Here is a 27,952-nt window from a genome sequence, read left to right as displayed (position 1 = left end):
GGTGTTACAAAAAAACCTCTTCAGTTGACCAAAATTGGAGGTCCAAAAATGACCTATAAAAAGACGTCACACTGATGTCACTTTGCACAGTGGGTATGAACCCATGAATCAAGTTATTTATGTGCTTTCTTCACCCTAGTGCATTTTGGCAGCACCCAACAACACCTCAGCCTGGCCATAAAATGCCCCACTGTTTAGTCAAAGCTTCGCCTGACCTCACAGATCTCTCGCTCTTTCACTCCAACCATGACTGCACTAATAGGGCTGATTGAGCTTCTCTCAAGGAGCTGAGTTCAGTTAGCTGTTTTTCTCCTTCACTAGAATGTAAGACCCAGAAAAGCATACAGCCTGACCAAGAATGTTGGATTTGCTTTAACACTGACAACAAAAAAGCAGCTTGGTTGATATTAAGTACCAGATTAGGAGGGAGACAGGTAGAGAGGAGGAGGACTGGACTGCAGGGAGGAAAATGGAAAGGGTCTGTATGCACTAAAAATGTTTGAATGTAGGGAGCAAGAGCAAACAGGAATAGGGTTATATTAGGGACATACATTTATTTTGCTTTTATCATTTGTTATGTTATATCAGCAACAAGTGATGGTATTCAGCATCTGCCTGTTCCACCTCTAGTATAACTTGCCCTGTTTCTTTCTCTCCATTGTGAAGCAGATATCGATTGGCCAGAAGGTTGTGAATTTATATTTGTAATACCATGGTGTTAGAGCAGATAGTGATACCCTGTCTATCCCTGGGTTTCTCCTAACTATCATTGTGTATCTCTTTATTTTCTTTCTCTTTTCTTTGCCAAAGTGTGTTCTTGTTATTCAGGTCACACATAGAGCTTTCTGTCTGTCTTGAATTTTAAACCAGTAAGACTTTGCTTTTTAACTCGGTAAAACCACGAGTTCTCTCCCATTTTTTGCCCACTTTTTGCATGCAGCTCTAGCGAACCAAGAGACGTTTCTCATTTGAGTATTTTGTCATTCTAATTTTAAAAACTCAAAACAATCGGAGTCATGCTGGTGTACTGACAGAGTAATTAACACAATCAGTGAACTGTGTTGGCTCATGATGTGCCTCGTTGCTAGAGGGTGAGGATGATGATGATAGCTATGGATTTAGTGCATCTCTTAGAAGTTTATTACATTTAGGATTCAGCTGGTGCCTCTATGTCCTCTTTCTGCATATGTTTCAGTCTTTGCCATCTTATCCACCTACAATGCATTCATATGTGTGTGTCTGTGTGTGTGCGTTTGCAGTTACTCAGAGTTCCAAGGGATATATTATCACTTGCCAGTTAAAGCCTTTTCACACTGGTTTTTCTTTCTATTTTATTTTTGTTGAAGTTCCAGTTTTGGTAGGATTAATAATGTAATAAACCCCAGGAATGTTTCATTTGAATTAAATTGGTTTTTCATCATTTGAAGTACTGTATGAGCAGCTTTTCTTCTGTGGAGTGTCAAAGCAGTTGCGGCAGGTAGCTGCTTGTTCTGACTACTCTGTCTCACAAACAAGGCCAGCTGTTAATTTATCATCATTTGCTGTGTTTGGAGGAGAACCAATTTGGCAGCGGACTGTCAGGGCTTTAGATTGAGGACCCACGTGCATGGCCCAAATGCCACAGAGATGAACTGGTAACCCATTTAGATGGTTTTTTCCTATGTGCGAAGATTCTTTTTATGTTCATATGTTGTACTTTTTAAAATGTATATGTTTTTTGATAGTGTATTTGGCAGCAACTTCGTGGACAGAAAAATATTCCATAACATTCTTAAGATATTTTTGGTGCTAGTTTTTCTTTTAAATTATTTGAACTTATAGGTGACATTGACCAAAAGATGGGCCAATCACAAATCTATCACAGGGCTTAAATAAAGAGGCAGACAGTCAATCATATTCACACCTTTGGTCTAGACTCATCAAGAAAGCCCACTTGCATGTTTTTTGGACTGTTGAACGAAACCGCATTACCTGAAAGGAGGGACATTGAGAACATCCAAAAGTCCACACAGAAAGGTCCAAGCTGAGGCAATTTTTAAAATCCACAGTAAACAAAGACTGCTGCTTTCTTGCAACAGCCATGAATTCAAAACACCCATTTTAAATTTGTCATGTGAGGTTTTATTGTGTATGAAAACAGGGCCCCTAAAGCAGAGATTTGTTCTGTCATTACATTAGTGTCCAATTTCAGAAAAAACACTAAATAGTCAGTCTTTGGCCTCTTATGTTAAATCATTGTAAAATATGAATGTGGCATTTCCATAGTGTGTAGCAGGAACATGCATGTGTATAGTAGGACAATTAGTAGTATACATACAATTATAGCTAAACACAGAGCTAAGAATATCAGATACACAGGTCACCTGATAGACAGTCTTGGAATTTTAAACATGTTGGAGTTAAGGAGACTAGTTGCTGGACTTTAGAGAAGGAATGTTGTCCCATTCTTACTTCATGGTGTGCTAAATGCTTTCAATTGGTGAAAGATCTAGACCGCAGGCAGGCCACGTCAGCACTTCGACTCTTTCACTCCATAAGCACTAACGAACCCTCATATCATCAGAGATGCAAGTGTTTGACTTGAGAGCTGAGTGTTAATAACAAGCTGTACGGTCCCTTTTTGTTGCAGAGAATCAAGTGTCCATGTCTCACTAAAAATAACTATATATTTGATATATTCATGCCTGAGGATGTGAAGATCACGGGCATCCACTTACTGATTTTTCAGCCTTTGTGCACAGAGATTTCTCTTTCTCTGCATCTTTTTCATGATATTATGCAATGTTGATAATGAGATATTCTTAGTCTTTACAACTTTATTTTGAGAACAAATATTATACAGTTTTTCCACAATTTGTATTTAAAGTTGTTGTAAGACCCTTTTTTCAATCATGCTAGTGGCCGGTTGCCAGGTAATATAATTAGTTGTTTACTCTGGCTGTTTCTTTTTAGTATCACTTACTTTTGTTGCCTTTATGCCAACAATATTGTTTTATGTTTTACTGTCAATAAAATAAAAATTAAATTACATTTCCTCATCTTGTCATGTTTGTTCGGTGTTTATAACAGTTTTATTTTAGCTTATTCCAACATCCTCTGCTTACTTTTGTTTCCCATTGGCATGCTATCCCCCCCGACATGTGAAACCAAGTGAAAGCTGTGGTTCTCTAGGTATGCAGTGTTACCCTGTAAAGGAGTAAGGAAATAGGAGTTAGTTCCACATAATGATTGACCCAACTGTCAGCTTTCGAGTATTACATTTCTCTGCAGGGCCTGCCTAATTCAATAGAGCTGGATGTTTGGAAACAGTGAATTTTAAATATAGAGGCAGGAAAATCTCTGAGGGTCAGACAGTAATTGACTCTTTGGTTCTCTGGCTCTTTGCAGTGATAGTGATGTGCTTTGACAGGAGTCCATCTACGAAGGTTTCACCTTCCCTCCCACCTTTCATTTTTTCCCAGTGCATATGTGTGGTCAGCGTATTATCTTAAACACCCCTGAATTCGTGCCTACGTGGAGCCTGTACTACATCAAACAATTCTGGTGAATATTTATGGAAAGATTAATAAACAAATAGGTGAATACTTTCATATTCAGCCGTCCTTTCTGGATGATGCTCAGGATTTTTGAAAACTTGTTCTGGACACTTCTCTGGAAGCCAAAAATGTATAAACTTATATTGTGTAAGTTGATAAATTGAGGCCTCTCTGTACTAACATGGTTTTAAAGAGACAAATATAGAGTCCCATAGATATTCACACTGACTAGACTGGGGATGATTAACTCCTCCCAGTCTTCTCTCTATCTGCTCTCCTTTGCTCAGCCATTTTTCCCCCACACTGTTTTGAAATGTAAGCCAACCAAATCAATCTCTTTAATATATGGATCAAAATGCTATGCAAGACACTTCAAAAATATTCAGAGAGCAAAGAAGATTAAGGAGAATATGAAATCTCTTTTTCTATAAATCACCTTGAGCCAGTGCTGGAGATGTTTCAGAACTGACTGGGAGCTCCAAGCCGATCATCATATTAATCTCCTCCCGTGGTTGGCACTGTAGGTGCTGTTTTTATGGTAGCCTGTGAGACTAACATTGATCTTTCTTTATGTTACATTTTACAGTTTTTTTAATTTTTTGGTGCAGGGATAGCTCAGTAGGTAAAGCGGTTGCACCGTGATTGGAAGGTCGGGAGTTTGAATCCACTGAACGGCTACCCTGAGATACCCCTGAGCAAGTTACTGTCCCTACACGCTGCTCCTCCTCGGGCGCCTGCTTAGTGGCTGCCCACTGCTTCACTGAGTGAATGGGGCAAATGTAGAGAGAGTAATTTCCCCATGGGGATCAATAAAGTATACATTATTATTTTATCCCCCCAAAAATGTTATAAATTTGTTCTAACATAGATAAATACCAAATATCAGCTTCACATATGTACTGTATTTTTTGTAATAGTGATAAAGTAAACATCTTTTAAAACATTTTTGCATAAATGTTTGGATTTATTGATTTACAGACAATTTATTTTAAAATATTACCTTTTTACAGAAGTTGAAAATAATCTATGTGTGTTGACAGAAATGTCAGTTCTGTAAGCTGAGAGCAAACATTAGACACGGTGACAGCTCGAGGTTCACTCTCCACGGGCTCTGTGGCATCAGGGTTTGGTGTTTTAATGTCATGTGTTATGCCGCCAGTGTCAGGAAAGGAATCAGGAGTGGATGTGACCCACAAATAGGGAGAGACAGCAGGCAGGAGTCCAGGAGACACAAAGACATCTCAGTGTACTGCCAAGGTTACGCACCTTCACAATACACACACGCGCGCACACACAGACACACACACAAATGCTGCTATTTTGCCAGAGGTTACTCAGCCGGCTGACAGCAACCAACAAATAAAAGAATCCCACCGCTGAGCCAGCTGACTGGCATAAAGAGCCTTTATCCATAGCCAAGGAAAAGAAGCACCCTGTCACAGAAAAAGAAGCCAAGATGGGAACGTTGAGGAAAAAAGAACCATAATCTGTCCCAAAGGTAAGATATGAGACTGGCAAAGGAAGTATTGAAATAATATCCTGGTGCTCTGGAGCTGAATCAGCCCCAGAGGGGAGAAACTGGCTGGATGAGGCAGAGCCAGAGGATAGATGTACAGGTGATATTTTATTCAGCACTTTGCAGTTGTACAGATTGATATGCTGCGATCACTGTTGTTCCCATTGGAACATGCTGTGCTAGCCCTCGATCATCCTCCACTGAAGCATGATATAGCAGCTTGGCCCTGTAGGTGTTGGTGAACCTGGATTTTCTCAGTGCTGTTAAACCAAGTTTAAGTCTTGAAATTAATATTTTAAAAGGTTGGTTTTAAATGATTTGTTTTGGTTTGCTTTTTGTTTTTTGGTTAAGTTTAGATTGGGGGTTTGCTGGAGGGTGATGTGGGGGCTCTGTTTATCCCTTCCTCTGCTGAATTTATACAACATATCCAGTGGGGACTAAATTTCATGTCAAGAAATTTCTGATTATCTACAGAACTCTATGCAGTTGAGATCTGCCACTTAATATATTTCATTTGGTTTAGTTGGGAATCATGGACTGCTGAATGTGGAAACTTTCTAGATGTATTTTTTTGTTTCTTTGTTTGGGCTCACGTGTAGAAATATACCCTACCTGCCTATTTAAGTGCCCATGCCTGGCTTAATGGCATAATGTAAGGGGGTTTTTAATTTTGACATGTTAAAATAGCATCACACTGTGATGCTATTTTAACATGCCTATGGGAAAGAAAGGGATTTAAATGAAATAATTCAGTGAAATTTTACGTAAATTATTGATATATATTTGTGTGAATGAATATTTATGTTTAAATGAATATAACAACATTAACTGTAGCAAAACAGATGCCCAGAAAGCATGCATATTTTTCTGTCTTGGTTGTCAATTAACAGTAAAATTTTCCATTTCACACTTTGCCTCTCCAAAACGTTAAATGTACACATATGCAGAAGTTGCAGTAATATGCAGTAACAGCAGAGAGAACTATTTTATTTCAAGCCAATATCAAAATAATCACAGGAAAATGTTTAAAAAGCCATCATTAAAACATTTGCATTTATATACATATTAGCTACCTGAATCGTTTCTGACCATTAAGGACCCCGGAATCTACTTCATATGTTTTTTGCTCACTAAAAACTTTAAATCCTTTATTTGCAATATATTGCAAGATTGGAGAAACTGCAGTTTAATGCAGTTTAGCATGCATGTCTGTTTCATGCTTTGCCTCTCCAAAACGTGCAGTGGAGACAGTGAACCTGTGTGTCTATTACACATTTTGCATTGATACTGGATAATAAATGCACTAACTGCACTAAAATTAATCCTGATTCTCGTAATAAACCACCCGCAGTGACATTTTAAGCCTTTAATATTTGACTGACAAAAGTCTTATGAATATTTAGTGATTCATAACAAATGTTATGGAAGGGCTTGGGGGAGGGGGGTTGGGGGCAAATGTCAAGCAAGATTCTATTTTGGCATGTTGTGTGATTTTCTATTTTCAGTTGTCAAATGTTGTTGTTTTGTCATTATTCGTCATGACAGACATGTAGAAAAGTTAAATCAGTAAATGAGTAAATCTGCCAGATTCAAAGGGCTAAGAGACTGAAATGTGAGTTTTTTGCTCATTGTTATGCAGGTGCTAAAAGCCCCACATTTCTTCAGTCCAACAGTTTGTCACTGGATTATGGTTTCTTTTTTTTACCAGCTAAATCTGGCAGATATACAAATAAAACCTTTGTGCTTAGCTGTAAGTGTTGCATGAAATGTCATATGTGAAGTTCTTGTTTTCTCCTATTTTGTGGTGACGATAAGGCTTATACCCTCAGGTGTGCCTCATATCCCCCTTTCAGGCATGCCTTTACCAGACTTTAACACAATGCTGTTTATTGTCTCGGGAGACTTTACTGTCACCTTGTTTCAGAGCAAAAGGCTTCATAAAACCCTGTGATCAGATCATCAACCATCCACTTTTATTACACTCTTAAAGTATAGTCTCATCGGTGCAGAGATGTTAGTGTTTTGCTGTAGAGAATGAATTATTATGCTATTCTCTTATCTTGGAGTTTGTAGAAGAAATTTGAATCTTTCTTTAAACTTCTGAATGACAATTCAGATGAAAGGAAAACAAAATTGAAACCAGTAGCAATGATAGCCCACACAAATACACAAATGTGTGTGTGTGTGTGTGTGTGTGTGTGTGTGTGTGTGTGTGTGTGTGTCTGTCTGAAAAAAATGAAATAACATATTGTTGTCAGTCTTATACTTGGATATACAGGCCAGCAAGGATTGTCCATGTAAACTTGTGTTGCCAATAGTGCTGATGCTGCAATCTGAATCACTACGTTTATGAGTGGTGAAGTAAATTTGACTTTACTTAATGGATATTAGAGAGAGAAACACCTGGAACCTGTCAACTGACAACAAAGACAGAAAAATGTGCTGCGGATGTAATTCAACAATCTTTCTTTGTTTTTTTCTCTTTTCACTGTATATTAACCAAACCATCATGAATATTCTCATGAATTTTACAGCAACATGAGTTCATGAGCTCTTCTTTATCACTAATGAATGCTTCTATGTTCCTGAAGAGAAATAACTTCTAATTTGGTTCTCTTTGACTGTAATCAGAGCCTTGTACTATGCATACACTTCATGCTGGGAGATCTTAAAGGCTGATAAATAGTTACACAGCATAACGTCATTATAAAAGAAAACAAAATTTGCTCTATCACAAAAAGATAGATCTGGAAATCCCAGAAAGAGAAATAAACCTTAATATCCCTCTTTAATGAAGGAAGTCATTTTAGCAGAGATTATTCCCAGTGAAAGCTTGTCTCTTTTCTGCGCTGCAGCACACAAATTATTGTGTCATACTGTGTGTCTGCCTATGAGAGGGGTTGAAAATGACCACTGTGTCTTGTGTAATGGCCTCTCTGTGGAGGACGTGAGGAATGAAAACACAGTGTGTGTAGATGTTGCTTAAATTTCATTTGCACGGCGACTTCGCAAATGTTTGTGTTAGTGAGAAATGTCAGTGAGTTTTGATGGATTGCATCTGTGCATTCATATACACACCAAAGCATCACTCTTTCTGCCTCATCATCCAAGGAAGTCAGCGACACAATTATGCATCAACCAGTGGCAGGAAAACAAAAATGAACCTCTCTGCTTCTTCCACACTAGGGAAGAACTCAAACCAAATACTATAACTTGTCATTAATGCAAAGTACTTTGTCTCTCCATTATTACACTACTTGTAAACTATTTTGAGTTCAGGCTGTCCTATTATAGAACTTAAAAATCAGAATATTTACCGGGTTATTGAGACTGCATTGTATTGTACTTAGCATTGTGGTTTGCTTCTGAAAAGAAAACTAAACGGGAAAAAAAAAAAAAGAGTTTCTCCATAATAATCCTAATAAATCTGAGGTTTGTAGGATTTCGTCATTAGGGCTTTTAATGATTTCAATATGGAGAAAAGTGAAATGATTTGCAGCCTTAATAAATATTCACCAGGCAGAAACAGAAAGATTTTTCAGCTGTGTAAACATGTTCTGAAATCAACCACATTTTTTGGCTAATTAGTCTCTCCAGAGATGCTTCTTAAAATTTGAGGCCGATGTTATTTGGAGACACGATGATGATGCTATAACCAGCTTTGAGTTAAACCAATGAGATAAGAGTTTGATTGAATTTCATTTGTTTTGCTGTGACAATGCTTTCAGCAGTAGGAACAGTAGTAGGATGATGTGTTGTTACATACACACACACACACGCTCATGTAGCAGCATCCCGCCATGTCTATTAAGTTCACTTTGAAACTTCACTTTGAATTAATCAGTTTAGGAGCTGCCATGTGTAAAACACTGCTGCAGCAGCTGTGTGAGTGCATGTGTGTGTCTAGTGCTACAGTAACTGTTTCTCCCCTTGGAGAATTACTGGCACTACAAAATACTTAGTTTCTTCAGCCAGAACAGTCTGTGTGTGTGTGGGTGTGTGAGTATCTCCTGTGCAAAAATTCAATTTGTTTGTTTGACACCTAATTATATACTTGTAAGGCTTTCAGACTTATTAAATATTGCATGCACTGCTACCTTTAGAAAGTGTGGAATCTGTGAGATGGTGCTAAAATAATGGGTGCAGTACATTTAATGTTAGGAAATGGCACCTCAATCAAACAATGTATAATAAGTAGAAAGATGAGAGAAAAGAAGAATTAATCATTAAAACTGCATTGTCTTGACTTGTTTATAATAATGACCTGATATTCCCCATTCCACTTATAAAGCAACACTTTTAAGTTTTCTTTCAAAATTTATAGTCGTGTGTGTGTGTGTGTGTGTGTGTGTGTGTGTGTGTGTGTGTAAATGGTATTAAATCACAATGTAGTTACAACATAAAGTTACTTTATAAAAGAAAAGCATATTCCACAAAAAAATCCTGATTTCCCCTTAATGGTAAAGTGTTTTCATATAATTTCATACTGACTTCATAATGTAAATAGAAACTGGGTTTATTTCTTTGTTTTATGTGCTACAGTGTACAGTACATTCCACGCACGATAATGGTGAAGAAAAAGGTAGCAGAGATCAGTTTACATTTAGGACAATGATGCTAAAGTGACACTTGGCAAATTCTAGCTTGATCTTTTCTATGGCAAGAAGATGAAAAGCAGCCATAGCAGAAAAGCTAATACACTATTTGGACATAGGTATTGGTCCATAGGGTCTCATAATTTTTGAATTTAGCTATTTTCAGTCTCTTTGTTAGCTGCGCATAAAGTCAAACACTTATGCATACAGTCTGCCTTTACAAACATTTGTGAAAGAATGAATAGTTCTAAAGAGCTCCCTGGATTTGATCGTGACACTGTAATAGGATGCCACAACAAGAAGCCAGTTCATGAAATTTCTTGAAATTGCTTGAAAGCACTTTGAGTGTCTCGAAAAGCGCTAAATAAATGCAATCCAAATGCAATCCATTACAAAGGGAGGTTGCCTAGTGCTGAGGCACATTCTTGTTTTCTGCTGCAGTTACAAATCTTCCCTGGCATTAACATCCACTCAAAAAATGTGTGCCCAGAGGTTCACAGCGTGGGTTTCCCTGGATGAACGGGGAACCCATACTCGGTGCATATGCAGGTCATATACGGCCAAATTTACTAACACTATTAACCATGTCACCTAATTTGAAATTTACTCAATGAATTACTCAACGATGACCTAAAACCTCCAATCAAAAGGAGTCACACAATACCAGCAGTGACAAAATTCCCTGCAACTCTTCAATTTTTGATGTTGCATTCTTTTTCACTTCCTGTGCCCCTTCTGTGGCAGGAATTTCACAGCCAGGCTCGAAGTAAAATGCCTGAAGAATAGAGCGAACATCAAAATGTTGACCGTGGATCCGGTCTTAAAAATAATCAGGTTTTGATGGATGTGAGAAACGGGAATTCTTAATAGCAGCCATGTTTCATGCTTTTTTGATGTTTTGAATTGGTTTGATAGGTTGAAGGTGTATGATTTTGTTTTGATCAATAAAAAAGCTTAAAACAAACCACATTTCTCAATAACGTTTTACTACACTCACATAAACTGAAAAACTAATTTATACAGTTAATTAATTAACACACACACTTCCAAGACACCCCATACAACTCAAAAATATTTAAGAAATCTTGAACAAGAAAAATGCATAAGTAAATTGAGCTTATTCATCATTATTTTACATCCATCCATCTTCTTCCGCTTTATCCGGGGCCGGGTCGCGGGGGCAGCAGCCTAAGCAGAGAAGCCCAGACCGCCCTCTCCCCAGCCACCTCCTCTAGACTATCCGGGGGAACAACAAGGCGTTCCCAGGCCAGCCGAGAGATATAACCTCTCCAGCGTGTCCTGGGTCTGCTCCAGGGCCTCCTCCCGGTGGGACATGCCCGGAACACCTCACCCAGGTGGCGCCCAGGAGGCATCCTTATCAGATGCCCGAACCACCTCGCCAGCCACCCTTCGGAGGAAGCTCATTTCCGCCCCTTGTATCCGCAATCCCGTTCTTTCGGTCACTACCCGCGGTAGTGGGAAAAAAGAGGAATGGATCCAATTGGCCATTCGTGTTAGGTAGCAGTCATGTGGTCAGCTTGTGTTTATAATAAATTCTGATTGTATAATAAATTATCTGGTTTAAAAAGAAGAGTAACACTTTTTTTGTTAAATGGGTAAAAAAAAAAGTAAAGAGTCTGTCTTGTACAAAACTGTATAGTTATGATTATATATATTTGCAGCATATCCCATTCTTCTCTCTGACAAACACTTTTCCAGTCCTTCCATACTTGGCTTGGATTTTTGAAGGATTCATGTCATACAAACAGAGAAGATACTGGTAAATATGTCAGAAATGTGTTTGATGTGTTCAGGAAAGAGGCGATGAACAAGCTAACAAGTCTGCAGAGACTCCACAGAAGAATCATCCAGAGTACACATAAAGCATTTTCTTTTCTGTTGTCGGCAGCAGACAAGCGGAAAAAAATGGAAGCCTCACACGAGTGCACCCGAAAACGTTAAATTTTAACTCTGTGTTTACAAAATGTGGCAAAGATCTACAGGTCTACTTTTTTTACTTGATTTCTTTTCAGCGGAGAATTCAGGTAACTTCAGCCCAACAGATCCGTATTGACTGAATACAGCCCGTATGTCAGTGACCCTGAAAGCTCACTGACAGATACTTTTAATGACTAACAGAAGTAATGTGCCAAATGTCAGATGTGCTCAGAAGAAGTTGGCAGTTTAATCCAGTGTCAGAGGTTATTGTAAGACTCAGGTATCTTTGTGTGTGTTCGCATGTTTTTTTGTTCTGCCCCACAGAAGCCAGAGCCTTTCATGTTGGGAAGCCTGGGGATGTTGTGCTCCGTGCCCTTAAAAACAGCATTGTCAAAGGATAGCATTGATGTTGAGCCACACAAACATACCTTTCATTCCAAGTTTCATTTTTCTTTCAACATCCATAACGATTTTTTGATCATTGTTATTTTTAAGTAGCAATGGTTAAGCACTCATCACAGCAGAGTTAGTGCAGGCAAATCTAATCTTAGCTTACAGTTTATGAGAATATAATAATATCAGCTTAATTTATTTATTTATAAATGTAATCTTTAATCAGTATATCATTAAAAAACTGTGTGATTTCTGCAATAGCGGCGGCCTTCATGCTATCTTAATTTGGATTTGTATAATCCACTGCATTACACACAGATTTTACATGTTAAAGCTTCCCCTTGGCCTCAGGGCAAGAGGGGTGAATTACCAGTGGGAGCTCTCTGTGCTTACTCCAAATTCCTGTCAAGAGTCATTAACCTGCTTCTCCACACCAATTTACAGGACTGCTTACTGGCATAAATCCCACTTTTCATGCAGTGTCGCAGTCATATTATAAAACATTAATAAATCCATCCAGTAGCTATACTTGTTTTACCCCTTGGGCGGGTCACTCCCATACAAAATAGGGCTAAAAACCTGTGGTACTTACTCTGGAAAACACCCTCAGGAGCCACAGGGACTCACATGTTAAAATATAACAATATGGGACCTGATTGGAAAGTCTGCATATGTGTGTTTTTCGTCATTGTGCAGCAGTTAGTGTTCCTTCACGTCACAGAAAATAGGTTATTAACTTTTAATGATGGATGATCTCTGGAGGAATTTATGTCATAATTTCTATATTTAATTCTTAGAAAGCAATTTCTTTGGTTTAAACAAGCTTAGGCTGCAGGCTTTTAACAAAATGAGATGCGAAAAGTTGGATCTTAAATCATCTTAAATAACTTAAGTAAGCACCACTATAGGACAACAGACATAAAGCAAAGCTAAAAGTATCTGGCTATCCCCCAGGTCAACGGGAACCATGATGAGGTCACAAGGAGATGCTTCCCATGGAGAACTAAGCGTTTCTTCTTCACTCCCTTCTTTTTCACTCTGTGTTTATATATCACTATTATTGATTACAAATGATTGCTTACCTTAATTAGTTATTAAAAATTTTAAACTCTAGTGCTCTCCCCAGTGTGTCTTTTGTCCTGCCTCCAACCTAACTCTTCTCTTCCCCCTCACCCTCAACCCATTGCGGCAGATGGCTGCCCCTCCCTAAGCCTGGTTCTGGTGGAGGTTTCTTCCTGTTTGAAAAGGAATTTTTTCTTCCTTCTGTTACCAAGTGCTCGCTCGTAGCGGGTCAGCTCTGCTGTATTGCGTCTTCCTCCCCACAGATGCCCTTACCTAGGGCTTCTCATCACAGTTTGAATTTTAATTCTTATTAATCTCCTCAGGTGTATGTTTATTGAAGTGACTAGGTTGAGTGCCTTGCTTTAGGGCACAACAGCAGGAATCTCATTATTAAAACAAACAGTAGATAATATTAATTGTTTTGACATCTTGCCAATTAACCATTCTGCTGCACTGCAGCTTGTTTTCACTTTAAATATTATTACAGACTCGTGCGTTTGTTGGGCTCATTTAACCCTCCATCCCCAATTGAAAAAAAGAGGGTGACTCTGAAACACTCTAAACACCTTGATTTAGCTAAACAGTATTAATTACAAGTCATTTTTAATTTAAAGATCACAAAAGGCTTTCAGACTATATATGGCAGTTTAAGAAGAAACAACTTACAGACTACCCATTGCACACTCATTGCTAGCATGTTGAGATTTTAAGTGTTTGTGTGGCGTAAAGAAAACAGATTTTTCCTGTTCAGTACTGAGACGTTTTCAGAAAGCTTCGTGTGAAGATGAGGCAAAGCTATCCCCTTTTACTTCTATACATTTTTTATCTTTTATCATCTCTTCCCTTCAACCTTTTTATCTGCATCCTCCACCACTGCTCTCTCCTACCTCATCTCCACCTCATCCTCCTTCTCTTCACCTGAAGCCTGAACTGAAATCCAGACTCTAAAATATAATTTGTGCATAAACAACCTTATTTTTTCCTGGTATTGTCACAGTTAATTATTGTCTGCAGATTAGACGGAGACCCTTACCTAAGGCTGTCTCTAGAGAGCTGACAACAAGCTAACAACAACAGCTGGTTATAGATTAATGGTACAATAGCTAACATTAGGCTTGAATGTCATAAAAGCCACACTTTACTTCTAATGAGCAGTTCGATTAAATTGTCATGTCATACGAGAGTTTATTTTCTAATTGCCTGATTCTCATGACATTAGCACCTCCACAAAGACAGATTCTGTAACACTGGCTTACATCAGCTTTTTTTCCACAAAGTTTTACAGCCTCCTCAACAGGAAATAGATTTGGACACACCCAGCATTTTGACAGCTGAGATAAACAGATAGTGATAGCCTGCACTAAATTACTATAGATGAAGTGTTCCTACCACTGAAGACAGAAAAAAATAAGAGGCAAGGAGTGGGGGTATAAAATTCTGAGAAGAAAATAAACAATTTTGTGGCAAACTACAACAAAATAATGTCAAGCCTTTGAGATTTATGAGAAAAGAAGTTTGCCAGTAACAACTCAGAAAACAGCATATTTTAGTCCAGGAAATGCATCGATTTGCACATTGGGTATGTTGTGCACTATGGCCACATTAGATGACCTAATTGAATTATATTATTTTCCATTATATTTGGATTCAGCTCTCACATTATTGTAAGTATCCGGACCTTACACTGCAGTCTCAAGACATTATCACGAACTGAGTCTATTCAAAAGAAAATTAATTTGGATGTAGTGTATCAAGAACTAGCACAATGGAGAGATGCAAGGATATTGCTGGTTACATCTTTGGGCTATTCAAATGGGATTTGTGGTACAGCAGGAAACCACCTGACAGATTATTAAAGTAATCAATCCTCATGTTGCGGAGCTTCAAAGAGCCGAGTGTCTTAGGCGACGGCAGTAGGCTACAGCACTAAGGAGCTGCTTTTTTCTAAAAAAATTGCCACTTTAATGTTGAAAATTTAGAGTTTTTTCTCTGAATAATTAGTGAAAAGGTGTTGATGTTGTTCGACTACATTAAAAAATGTTAACCCTGTTTGGTTTGCCAAGTAGCTCTGGCAGGTTTATGAAATGAGAAGTATATCTGGATAATCCACGCTGCCTCAGGGAACATTTCCTGAAAAAAAAGCCTTCATTATTGCCTTTATAGAGCATTTCTAATAATTATCACTCCACTTCACTAGAATGTCTGTAGAGATTGCCAAGAGTATCAGTCTACACTCCAGTCTGCTGCAACCGCTCCAGCTCCAAAATTCACTTTGTTTTTGCTCAAACTGCATCCACCTGCAGAGACTTCATAAATTTAAATGTCATTCTGTCTTTTATGAACCAACATGCCAGGGTCATTTCGTCTCACTATTCTTTGCATGTGGTCTTGCAAAGGTAGAGCATGGGGACTTTGTTGCAAACATTTTTGATTAGAAACATATAGTGTAGGAATGACACTGCGATTACATTGCATCCATTTCATTTTTGGGTCAAACGCCAACAACTATGAGAAAAAAATTTACTTTTCTGTGACTTGTGTTGTGAAAATACTCTCACTTACAGATCACTCAACGTCTGTCTCAATGGAAAAAGGCTTTTCTTGTTTAATTTCAGAGGGAAAAAAGGCCTATGATATTTGACATACCTGTAGACTGATATATGGCGATATATAAAATAAAATGGAAGACGCAGAATGGCTCATCTTCAGTGACATGTAAAAAGAGTCACACACCCTAAAGTTCTTAAGGCCCTTTTTAAAAGGTTTGAGCCATCTACCTTCTGTGATATTATCCTCCATCATCAGGAATGCCAGTCATATCCAACATTAGCAGGACCTAGCATTTTTCCTCCAGAGTCACCAGGAGCAACACACACACACACACACACAAACATACACACACATTACCCTACACTTTTTTTCACCTGGAGTTCCATTAACCAACCACCCAAGCTCAACTCAAGAAGGGTACAAGTACAAAGCAGGGTAAAGATGCTAAACTGGCAAATAAGCAGTTGGGATGCTTTAATTGGGGTAACAGGTGACTACAATCACTAAACTGGTCTGCCAGTCTTAATTAATCAAGCAACTCTAGATTTTCATTCATCTCTATATTCCTTAAATCATTCTTTCATCAATTTTAGCTATCAGAGGAAAACTTTTTATAAGTGATAAAGCACGTCTCTCTAGATTTTTTTCCTGTGTTACATAATTGAAAGCTAAAGTCTCTCCACAGCCTCCTCATTTATCCTCACCCGCTGTGTTCAGGTCATATAAGCTAATGCTACATCATCCTTTTGAAACCATCCATCCATCCATCCATTTTCATCCGCTTTGTCCGGGGCCGGGTCGCGGGGGCAGCAGCCTAAGCAAAGAGGCCCAGACCTCCCTCTCCCCAGCCACCTCCTCCAGCTTATCCGGGGGAATACCAAGGCGTTCCCAGGCCAGCCGAGAGATATAATCTCTCCAGCGTGTCCTGGGTCTGCCCCGGGGCCTCCTCCCGGTGGGACATGCCTGGAACACCTCACCCAGGAGGTGCCCAGGGGGCATCCTTGTCAGATGCCCGAACCACCTCAGCTGGCTCCTTTCGATGTGGAGCAGCAGCTGCTCTACTCTGAGCCCCTCCCGGATGGCCGAACTTCTCACCCTATCTCTAAGGGAGAGGCCAGCCACCCTTCGGAGGAAGCTCATTTCTGCCGCTTGTATCCGCGATCTCGTTCTTTCGGTCACTACCCACAGCTCGTGGCCATAGGTGAGGGTAGGGACGTAGATCGACCGGTAAATTGAGAGCTTCGCTTTTACACTCAGCTCCCTCTTCACCACGACGGACCGGTGCAGCGTCCGCATTACTGCAGCTGCAGCCCCAATCCGTCTGTCGATCTCCGACTCCCTTCTGCCATCACTCGCGAACAAGACCCCGAGATACTTGAACTCCTCCACTTGGGGCAGGAACTCATCCCCGACCCGGAGTGGGCACTCCACCCTTTTCCGGCTGAGAACCATGGCCTCAGATTTGGAGGTGCTGATCCTCATTCCCGCTGCTTCACACTCGGCTGCGAACCGCTCCAGTGCGAGCTGGAGGCCCTCACCCGATGAAGCCAACAGAACCACATCATCTGCAAAAATCAGAGATGAGATTCTGAGGCCACCAAAGCGAAAGCCCTCCGCCACTTGGCTGCGCCTAGAAATCCTGTCCATAAAAATTATGAACAGAACCGGAGACAAAGGGCAGCCCTGGCGGAGCCCATCACCCACCGGGAACGAGTCCGACTTATTGCCGGCAATGCGAACCAAGCTCTTGCAACGGTTGTATAGGGATCGAATGGCCCGTAGCAATGGGCCAGACACCCCATATTCCCGCAACACCTCCCACAGGACACCCCGAGGGACACGGTCGAATGCCTTCTCCAAGTCCACAAAACACATGTAAACTGGTTGGGCAAACTCCCATGCACCCTCAAGTATCCTGGAGAGGATAAAGAGCTGGTCCAGTGTTCCGCGACCAGGACGAAAACCGCATTGTTCCTCCTGTATCCGAGGTTCGACTAACGGACGAACTCTCCTTTCCAGCACCCTGGCATAGACTTTCCCAGGGAGGCTGAGGAGTGTGATCCCCCTGTAGTTGGAACACACCCTCCGGTCCCCTTTCTTGAAGATGGGGACCACCACCCCGGTCTGCCAGTCCACAGGTACTGCCCCTGATCTCCACGCAACATTGCAGAGGCGTGTCAACCAGGACAGCCCTACAACGTCCAGAGCCTTCAGGAACTCGGGGCGGACCTCATCAACACCAGGGGCTCTGCCACCAAGGAGTTGTTTAACTGCCTCAGTGACCTCGCCCCCGGAAATTGGCGGGTCATTCCCCTCATCCCCAGACTCTGCTTCCTCCTCGGAAGACGTGTCAGTGGGATTAAGGAGGTCCTCGAAGTATTCCTTCTACCGCCTGACAATTTTCTCAGTCGACGTCAGCAGCGCTCCGCCAGCACTATACACAGTGCAGGTAGAGCACCGCTTTCCCCTCCTGAGACGTCTGACGGTTTGCCAGAATCTCTTCGAGGCAGCCCGAAAGTCTTTTTCCATGGCCTCTCCGAACTCCTCCCACACCCGAGTTTTTGCTTCAGCCACTGCCCGAGCCGCATTCCGCTTGGCCTGTCGATACCTGTCGGCTGCCTCCGGAGTCCCACAGGCTAACCAAGCCCGATAGGACTCCTTCAGCCTGGTGGCTCCCTTCACCTCTGGTGTCCACCATTTGGTTCGGGGATTACCACCACGGCAGGCACCAACCACCTTGCGGCCGCAGCTCAATGCAGCAGCTTCGGCAATGGAGACGCTGAACATGGTCCATTCGGACTCAATGTCCCCAGTCTCCCTCGGAATGCTGTTGAAGCTCTGCCGGAGGTGTGCGTTGAAGATCTCGCGGACTGGGGCCTCTGCTAGACGTTCCCAGCACACCCTCACTATGCGTTTAGGTGCACCAGGTCTGTCCAGCGTCTTCCCCCGCCACCTGATCCAACTCACCACCAGGTGGTGATCAGTTGACAGCTCAGCCCCTCTCTTTACCCGAGTGTCCAGAACATATGGTCGCAGGTCTGCTGATACGATTACAAAATCGATCATCGACCTACGGCCTAGAGCATCCTGGTGCCACGTGCACTTATGGACACTCTTATGTTCGAACAGGGTGTTCGTTATGGCCAAACTGTGATTAGCACAGAAGTCCAATAACAGAGCACCACTCGGGTTCAGATCAGGGAGGCCGTTCCTCCCAATCACGCCCCTCCAGGTCTCGCTGTCGTTACCCACGTGAGCATTGAAGTCTCCCAGCAGGACAACAGAGTCTCCAGGTGGAGCACCCTCCAGCACCCCCCCCCCCAGGGACTCTAAGAAGGCTGGGTACTCCGAACTGCCACTCGGCGCATAAGTGCAGATGACAGTCAGGACCCGTTCCCCGACCCTAAGGCGCAGGGAACAAACCCTCTCGTCCACCGGGAAAAACCCCAACGTACCGGCAGCAAGCCGAGGGGATATTAGGATACCCACCCCAGCCCGCTGCCTCTCACCAGGGGCAACTCCAGACTGAGACAGAGTCCAGCCCCTCTCCAGGAGACTGGTTCCAGAGCCCAAGCCATGTGTAGAGGTGAGCCCGACTATATCTAGCCGGTACCTCTCAACCTCACGCACTAACTCAGGCTCCTTCCCCACCAGAGAGGTGACATTCCATGTCCCTATTGCCAGTCTTGGCAGCCGGGGGTCAGTCCGCCAGGGCCTCCGCTCCTGGCCGCCACCCGGCACACAATGCACCTGACCCCTATGGCGCCTCCTGCGGGTGGTGGGCCTGCGGGAGGATGGGCCCATGTCTCCTCTTCGGGCTGTGCCCGGCCGGGCCCCATGGACAAAGGCCCGGCCACCAGACGCTCGCCCTCGGGCACCCTCCCCGGGCCTGGCTCCAGGGCGGGGCCCCGGTAACCCTATCCCGGGCAGGGTAAACTGTTCCCTCGATGTCCTTTTCATAAGGGTCTTATGAATCGCTCTTTGTCTGGTCCCTCACCCAGGGCCAATTTGCCATGGGAGACCCTACCAGGGGGCAAAAGCCCCCAGACAACATAGCCCCTGGGATCCCTGTGACACACAAACCCCTCCACCACGATAAGGTAGCGATTCAAGGAGGGTCCTTTTGAAACCGTTAAGGGTAATTACATATTTTTAGTTTATGCTTCTCTTGAAGACTTTTAAGGTGAAGTTGCTGAACAGATGAGAATAATCTTTACATTTTTTTTATACAGTGAAATGTTTAAAGAGGACAGTGTGTGTCTGATCATCATCGTGAAGAACATTAGTTAGAGTTGGAGTAGGGTTCTGATGGTTATGCAAAGCTAGCGCTCACCAAACCATAAAAGTACTTCTTCTTCAGCTTCTCAGACTCACAGTGTTACTATGAGTGGGCCAATGGGCCTTTAATTGAAATTTACAATATTTATCATCACAGTCCATGGGGGATATATAAATATACTGTAGATTTTGCATATTAGAAGATAAAACTCTGCTCGATATGAATGAATTGGATGCAGACGGTTTACTGGTAAAACGCTCATCTTAACTTTAATTTAGTGGTTGAGTGGTAATTAGAATTTCCAAGGCATGGTATACATTATTAAAGGATTCATGTAATAGCAGGACTCTAACAGCAAATATTGTTACTCTGCTGCTCATATATAACAGTTTTGTTCTCAGCTGTATTTTTACGAGTTTATTTTCCTCCCCTGTGCTCTTTTTTTAATAATAGGTTGCCTCTTATAAAGCCATCATTCACTACAAACATAAATATGTGATATTGTGGAGTTTTTTATCAGAACTTGGTACTCTCAGGCATATGAAAAAATACTTTATTGCTCTGCATTGTGAAGCTGCAGTCTGTCTTTTTTTAAGGTGATAAAAGGATCTGATTTGATTTAGTCATTTACTGAATGATGTCGCTGATGCTCGTTTCACTTGGGGGGAAAAAATGCAGTGGCTAAGCTATGTGTCGGAGCAAGCTGGTGTCATGAGACAAATGTAGTCCTCAGTTCAGAAGTTTTTCCAGCGGTTTATTTATCTAAGAAGTAATTTTTTGACATAATGGTAGCATCAGGATCTTTAGCAGTGTGGGCTTGGTTTTTCTTCACTTAAAGTCAGTGATGCAGAAGAAAGATTCTGATGCAGGGTAAAAGCTGCAGGTGTGTTGAATTGTTTCCTTCTACGGTATAAAGGCTCCCTTGAGAAACATTTCCGACCATGAAGGGTTATGCATTATTTTTTTGCACTCTTTTTTTAAATCCATCTCCCAAAAAATGTATCCCCCGAGACAGCAGATATAAAGTTTGGAGGAGACTCTATACAGTGGTTTTTACCTCCCTCAAGGAGTTATGTTGTGCATCCATGTATGTTTCAATTCTTATCTGTCCATGAATACAATAGCTCAAAAAGACTAAATAATGAAGGCTGAAATCCAATAAAACTGTGGTGTAGAGTGGAGTCATGTTAATGATCCATTTGGCTTGAAGACCGAGGTCTTCAAGGCCAACTTAATGATTTCCTGGTCAAGAGTTGACAAAATGTCTTGTAATTGTGTGGTGAGCATTGTCAACATATGGAAATTACCATATAAAGATTTAAAATATCATGTCACATTTTACCTCTGACCTCTCCTTCAACGTCAGTAGATCGATCTTGTCACGGGTTGCCGGGGCAAGCCGTGTGTGAATTATTAACGGACTACATATAACAATATGAGGAATGATATGTGGGGATTTTTAAACATCATGTTACTTTGAACCTTTGACCCCGTCTTCAAGGTTGAGGTCAAACTTTCTTTATCTTTAAAACTATGCTTAAACTTCTGCTGCCTTTGTTTGTATTGGCAACAATTAGGAAACAATACAGGTATATGTGAATTCTAAATATCACACTATAGTTTGCATCGCATTTGACCTCTGACCTCACTTATACAATTTACATATTTCACGTTAACCCTCATTTTATTAGAAAATGAGTTCCCTATAGTGCAGATCAAGTTATTGTGTCCAGTTATGTACAACTCATTGTTTGTACAACTCATTGTTTGTTAACCATTACTTAGTCCTTAGGGACTAAGTAAAGCGCTATACAAATACAGGCCATTTACCATTACCTCCTCTTATATAATGTTTGATTTTTTTTTTGATTGTTTTTAATGATCACCAGCATTGACATCTGTAATTTCTCTGACAGGTATATTGAGCTGAGGAGGTTTCTTATTTTAAATGGTGGCTATATTTTAACAGTTATGCCGATCCTATGCCTCTTACACGATCAATAATGAAATCAGGAGAGAGATAGACAGTAGACTTTTACAAGCTTCAGCCTCAACCCAAGCATAGTTGGCCATTTACTCTAATCGGACACCTGTTTGATACATGAGGCTTTGTCCTTTTTTTTTTATGTTCCCTCACCCACTTCCCTACTCTCTGTTTTCACATTCAAACGAAGACAATCATGATGTTTGAAACTGTAATTACATCCTTTGTTTGGTAAACAATGCTGTGCACAATAACCAAACACATTGTTTGCTGCATTTTCACACCAGTGTCCGGACCAACAGCGCCATTCTGGTTAAGCTATAAAACACACAATCCAGTAATAAAGGCTTAACTGTGCCAACAATGAACCAAAAATGAAAACTGAAAATACAGTGAACAATGAGAGGGAGGATGTCAGTTGCACTGAGAGGAAAAAGAGCATCTTGTATGAAATGGCTCTAATAGATGCTCTCTCAAAGATAGAAGCAGGAATCAAGAGATACTGGTGATTAATTATTTATAATTTTTTTCAAATTTCATCTTTATATTAATAAGTCAATTATAGTACACTGGCTCACACAGAAGAGCTTTTTAAAAGAGAAAGTGAGGGTGCAGAGACAGACTGTGGAAGGAAGAGGGAGATTTGCGGGGCGGGGGGGTGACTATAGATGGGAATTGATATGAGTCTAGTGATTCAGATTCCATTATTGATATCATTTATCGATTCTCTTATTGATTCTCATTGTGCTTATTGCCTATGCCAACGTCACTTAGCAACATATCAAAGACATTACCCACATAGCAGACAGGTCTGGCCCAGATCTGGTGTCAAGCTGGCACTGCGGGCTGACTATACTGCTATGGTAGCCAATGTTTTAAGTGCATGTTTGACAGGTTTGTGAGTGTACACTTTATCCCAAACCTAGTGACGGTTTACTTATGTTTACCACTGGGTGGCTGTAGCTCAGGAGGTAGCGCAGGTCACCTACTTATCAGAAGGTTAGTGGTTCGATCCCTGGCTCCTCTATTCTGGATGTCAGGAGTGTGAATGTGTATGAATGTAGTTAGGAAGCATACCAACTGCTATAAAATGAAAATAATCTATTAAAAACATTAACTTTCTTTACATCCCCTCATTCATACGGCTTCATACACTGTTTAAAAAAAGACAAGGCAAAGTCTAACTAATTACACAAATAAGATTTGGGATCAAATTCCGATCTCTCTGGATTCCCAGCATATCCTGATATTGTGTTACATTCTGTCTATGATTTGAAGAAAGATTTTTTTCCTGCTGTCATGTTTTTGTGTGGCAGATTTATATTTTCACTTTTTGTTTTCAACATTGTAGTAAATTCACCAACACAAATTTTCAGGTTGTAAGCCATTATGATTTGTTTGTTTGGATGTTGTATGTCACGCTGGGAGTGTCAGGATAGGCTCCAGCACTGAATCCTGCCCACAAACAGGTTAACACACAAACTACAGGCAGGAGTTCATGAGAGAGAAACAAAAACACAACACAACCCCTGCCAGCACATCTACACAGCCAGCGACACACCGTGGCTTAGTTCCGGAAGTTAGTAAACTAGTTGGCAAGATTATTACTACTGAACTAGTTTTCAGGCCTTTAGCAGTTGTAAAGAACGGGGGGGGGGGGGCTGCCACAGCATGAGAGGCCAGGGTGGGAGGAGGGAGCAAGCAATGAGCCAAAATCAGTCCCAAAGGTAAGATAAGAGAGACGCAAACACAGCAGAGATTCAAGAAACTTAGACTGTAACTCACACAGAGTACTAGATGAAAGTTGAGTGAGCCTCTTAGATAGATAGAGAGATCTAAGCAAGCTCGGGCACACATACAGGTGGTCTCACAGATAACCCTTGTGAACCCTCCCATTTATTTTGCTTTATTTCTATGATATCCTTCATCCTTCCAGCCTGTGGGCTGGCCAAACATAAACCTGAGAAGCTTCAGCATGAAAACTGTATTTTCTTCAAAGATTTCAGTGTCACAGATGACGTTCTTGGTCACTCTTCTGATGTTACATGAAGTGATGTCACACTAGTGTCAGCAGTGTGCTAGTGACTGCTAAAGATGCATTTGTTATTGGCCTTTCTTTTTCACTGCCACATCAAACGAGACCTTACGCAATGTAATGTAATATGAGAGTGTAATTGTTTTTGTCTAATAAAGCCTCCTCACTAAACTGTTAGTGGAAAAGCATTTCTTTCAGAGTCACAGTAATAAAACTTGAATTCTTGGCAGAGATATGAAAAGGTCAGTACAGGAGCAAAGGAGAGAAAATGAGATGAGATGGTGGTATGAGTGTTTCTCCTCTCGGAGAAGGAAGATAAAGATGAAATGAAGCTCTTAGGGAGGTGAATGAAGCTGAAAGAGGGATGATGTGAGAGAGGTGCGTAGTCTGCAGTCTCTGCCAGGCAGTATGTGTCTGCTCTTTAGCTGTGTGGGTGACAGCTCGCAGTGCCTCCCTTAGGGAGACTCACTTCAGGTTACAGTATGAAATGTGATCTTTACGACGTTAATGGTCCCACGCTTTCATGATATGCTTCTTATGCGAAGAGCCATTTATCTTCTGCCGCGGCATCTGTCACCACATGGTAGACCTTTTTTTTTTTTTACTTTGACTTTAACCAAGTAGCTCTTCCAGCATAGCCCATTTTAAGTTTTAAACTCTAGTTGTTGATTAACTTCACTGCTGTAAGCAAAATTTGTAGTTATAATAATCTGCACATAAACATCAGTGTGAACACAGCTAAGACAGGCAAACAAAACAGTGTAAATGTGTGGACTGATCTATAACTTTTTTCTTTTTTTTGGATTATATAATTCACAAACTGTGTGGCACACCTGAGATGCATGACTAGTGCATTGTGAGCTCTCGATTGAAAGGGTGAGGCATGACAAGAAAGAGCAGAAAGCACAAGAGGAGACCGTCGAGCGGATATCCTCATCTAACGGCAGTGATGAATCCACCGATGATGAGAGCAGTAGCACTCCATCCACTTTGAAGAGGTTACGCTTCACTAAAAACATTGTTAGACCATTGGCAATGGCAGTCCTGGAATGCACCAAGCTGAGTCATAGATAAGCAGTTCGTGTCCTGTCTGCAACAGCATCTGCTTTGGGACACAACACTTCTGAGTTAGCCATCAACAGATCCACACTCAGGACTTTATGAGTGAGTTATTGGCTCATGTGGAAACAGCCCGATACTTTATGAAGTCCTTTTTCTCTGTCAGTGTGGTGATGAGTCTTTGTCTGAAACAGAAATGATTGTCAGTTTTTGTTTTCATTGCCCACTAGTGTACCACTACCAGTCATCAAGATGCTGGTAGATTACGTGCATCCGATATTTGGTACTAATATTTTTCTAATAGAGATAAAATATTTTATCCGGATGCATGTTTTCACTCTGGGGTGCTAAGAGTGAAAATATGCTTGCTGTCCAGTGACATGCACAGGGTGTATATGCAATATACTTCATCCTACAGGAAGGATAATGGGGCTACTCCTTGCTCATTTTGCCATGTCATAATCATTGTGTGAGGATTTGTTGTTTTACAGATATGTCCCAAGTACAATGACAGCAGAGGAGGTTTTTTAGACATCTTGATTGTTATCTGAGAGAAAAATTGAAAAAGTGTGTTGGAGTCAGGATGTTTAAAGCACAGATGAGGTGGTGAAAAAGAAGGTACTGCAGGCACTTATCAAGAGGGTGTCACCAATGCACAATGAATGCACTCATACAAAGGGAATCTGCACAATATCATACACACACACCTTCATACATCATGTTACTTTTTGCACAGTGCTCAGTCCTTTGCGCACTTGCACTTGCATGTAGTCCTGCTTTGATTGCCTGTTATATATATAGCACCAATGTTGTCTTGCTTCACTGTGTACTGTACTACTGCACAATAAAGCAATTTGACTTGACTTGACTTGACTTGGAAGCTTAAGCAGATAAGCGGTGTTTAAACCCATGCTATTAGCATGTTCACCTTCATCAGAGAAAGACCTCTGAAAGCGTAACCATTCTCTCCACTCTGGGAGAGTAAGGGGCTGAACCGAAGTAAATTTGGTGTTTAGAGGAGGTGGTTTTGGTGAGCATAGCACATTCACTAGAAAGCTAGGCAAGCATAGCAGGGAACTCGGTGAAGAAAATGCTGATTTCTTTGTGAATATGCTGAATCCATTAAATCTGGACCATTTATAATGATTCAGTCGCTTCAATAACACATCTGTTCCCTGAGAGCATTTCATTATGAAGCACTTTACAAAAAACAGTGTTCAGAGTAAGAGATCCACTTAATTTGGCTCAATTTACATGAGCTTCTTTTCAATGTGTTAACGATGAAAACTGACTCCACCCTCTAGCTGAGGTATGCAGCTCAGATGCTAGAAATTCTGGCTTTATGTGGAGTGGAAGCATCCAGTCAAAGGGCAGAAAACTGTTGGTGTGGAACATTTAATGAAAGGAGAAACATCCGTTTCTCATTTGCTTTTAGATCTTAATATGCAACTATATATTAGTTTGCATTTTTTTTTAAACATGACTGATTGTAAGCTCACTGTGCGGTCATGTTCTTTTTTCAGTGTAGCATAAATTCTGTTTAAATTTCTGCAGTCTATTTCAGGCATGGGTGACTGACATAAAAGTGTAATAAATACTATGCGCTGGTGAGAAAGGCTGTATTACTTTTTGTTCAAAATGCATCTGACAGTCGAATGGCTCGCTTTGTATGATCGCTCTGTCTGATGTAGTTCTTTACCTTAAAGGAAGAAAAAAAAAAGAAAAAAGAAGCAAAAAAAGTCTTTGTTTTGAAATGATTACATCGTCTGCCATTTTCTGTGTGCATTATGCTAAAACATCTCTGCAATGATCCAACTACCAGCCTAAATTAAGGCACCTATCATCAAAAGTAACAATAATTCAAATCAATGTTACATTACTGAAGCAAATTGATGTTCAAGTCTTTCGGGCTACAAAACAAAAGAATAGAGAAAGACAAGATCACAGCTGACTTTATTATCATCCTTGTTATTTATTTACATTTTTCGCTGCAGCACAGATTTCGGGCAAATTTCTCTCAAAAACCATCACAACACTAATATGCGCAAATAATTAAGACGCTTCCCATAACATTTAATTATGCGTGTATTAACTGGGCATGTATTTTCTGTTTCTCTTGCAGGTAAGTCTAGTGACTTTCTTCAGAAAAAAGAATAAAGATAGATTTAAAAACATTCTCCAGTATCTCCATCACTTATTCTCAGCAGGTTTGCTGTTCTTTGTTTCTTTAAAGAAGAAGTGAGTGTGTCCAAAGGGTTGCTTGGTATTTCCAGATGATAATGAGATTGGACATGGGGTTTCTTCACAGATAAGTCTGTCTGTCGTTCCATTCAACAACTTAGAAGAATTCTAATAAGGAGAAACAGCAGGTCTGCCTGGTTATAATGTCAGCAGTTCTTTGTGAGAGATGAAGATTATGAGTCCCTATGATAATAGCGATAACGAGACCAAACATGGAACAAATAAATACTGGTGCAATGCGACTTTGAGAGTTATGACCTTGCTGTTCATTTTTTTTTGTATTCCTGTTGTAGCCTATCAGCTTCCTACTTTCTATGACAGCAGAAACTGCCAGATAGCTGTGCTAGCGTTGCCCCCATACTGACACTGGGCTGTAGCTGAAATGTGAACCTTTGTGCCATCAAACAGCATTAGATGGACATATGCACTGGAGATACCTTCAGACTGAAACAGTGATTGTGCTAGTGTTTTCTCAGTGTCACTGTCAATTTTGTGTACAGTATAAAATCACAGTTTAGAGATGTGTTTGTGTAGGCATTGTTTTTTGGGGGGTAATACTCTGTGTAAAGTGAACATCATGGCTGAATAACAATCAGGTGCTGTCCTTCTCCAGCTCTTTTCAGCAAAAACAGTAAAGCACCCTCCTCACATTTCTGTCAGTAGATGCAGGCAGCGTGTACTGCATCCGTTAATGTTAGCGATGTTGTTTTGAAGTGTAGAATGTTTGCATTACAAAGGTAGAAGAAGAACAGAGGAAGTTTTGA

Source organism: Diplotaxodon limnothrissa, linkage group LG14, assembly GCF_057381915.1.
Source record: "Diplotaxodon limnothrissa isolate DT_005_m linkage group LG14, D_limnothrissa_male_GT1.1, whole genome shotgun sequence".
Lineage (NCBI taxonomy): Eukaryota > Metazoa > Chordata > Actinopteri > Cichliformes > Cichlidae > Diplotaxodon > Diplotaxodon limnothrissa.
This window is presented reverse-complemented; position numbering follows the sequence as displayed.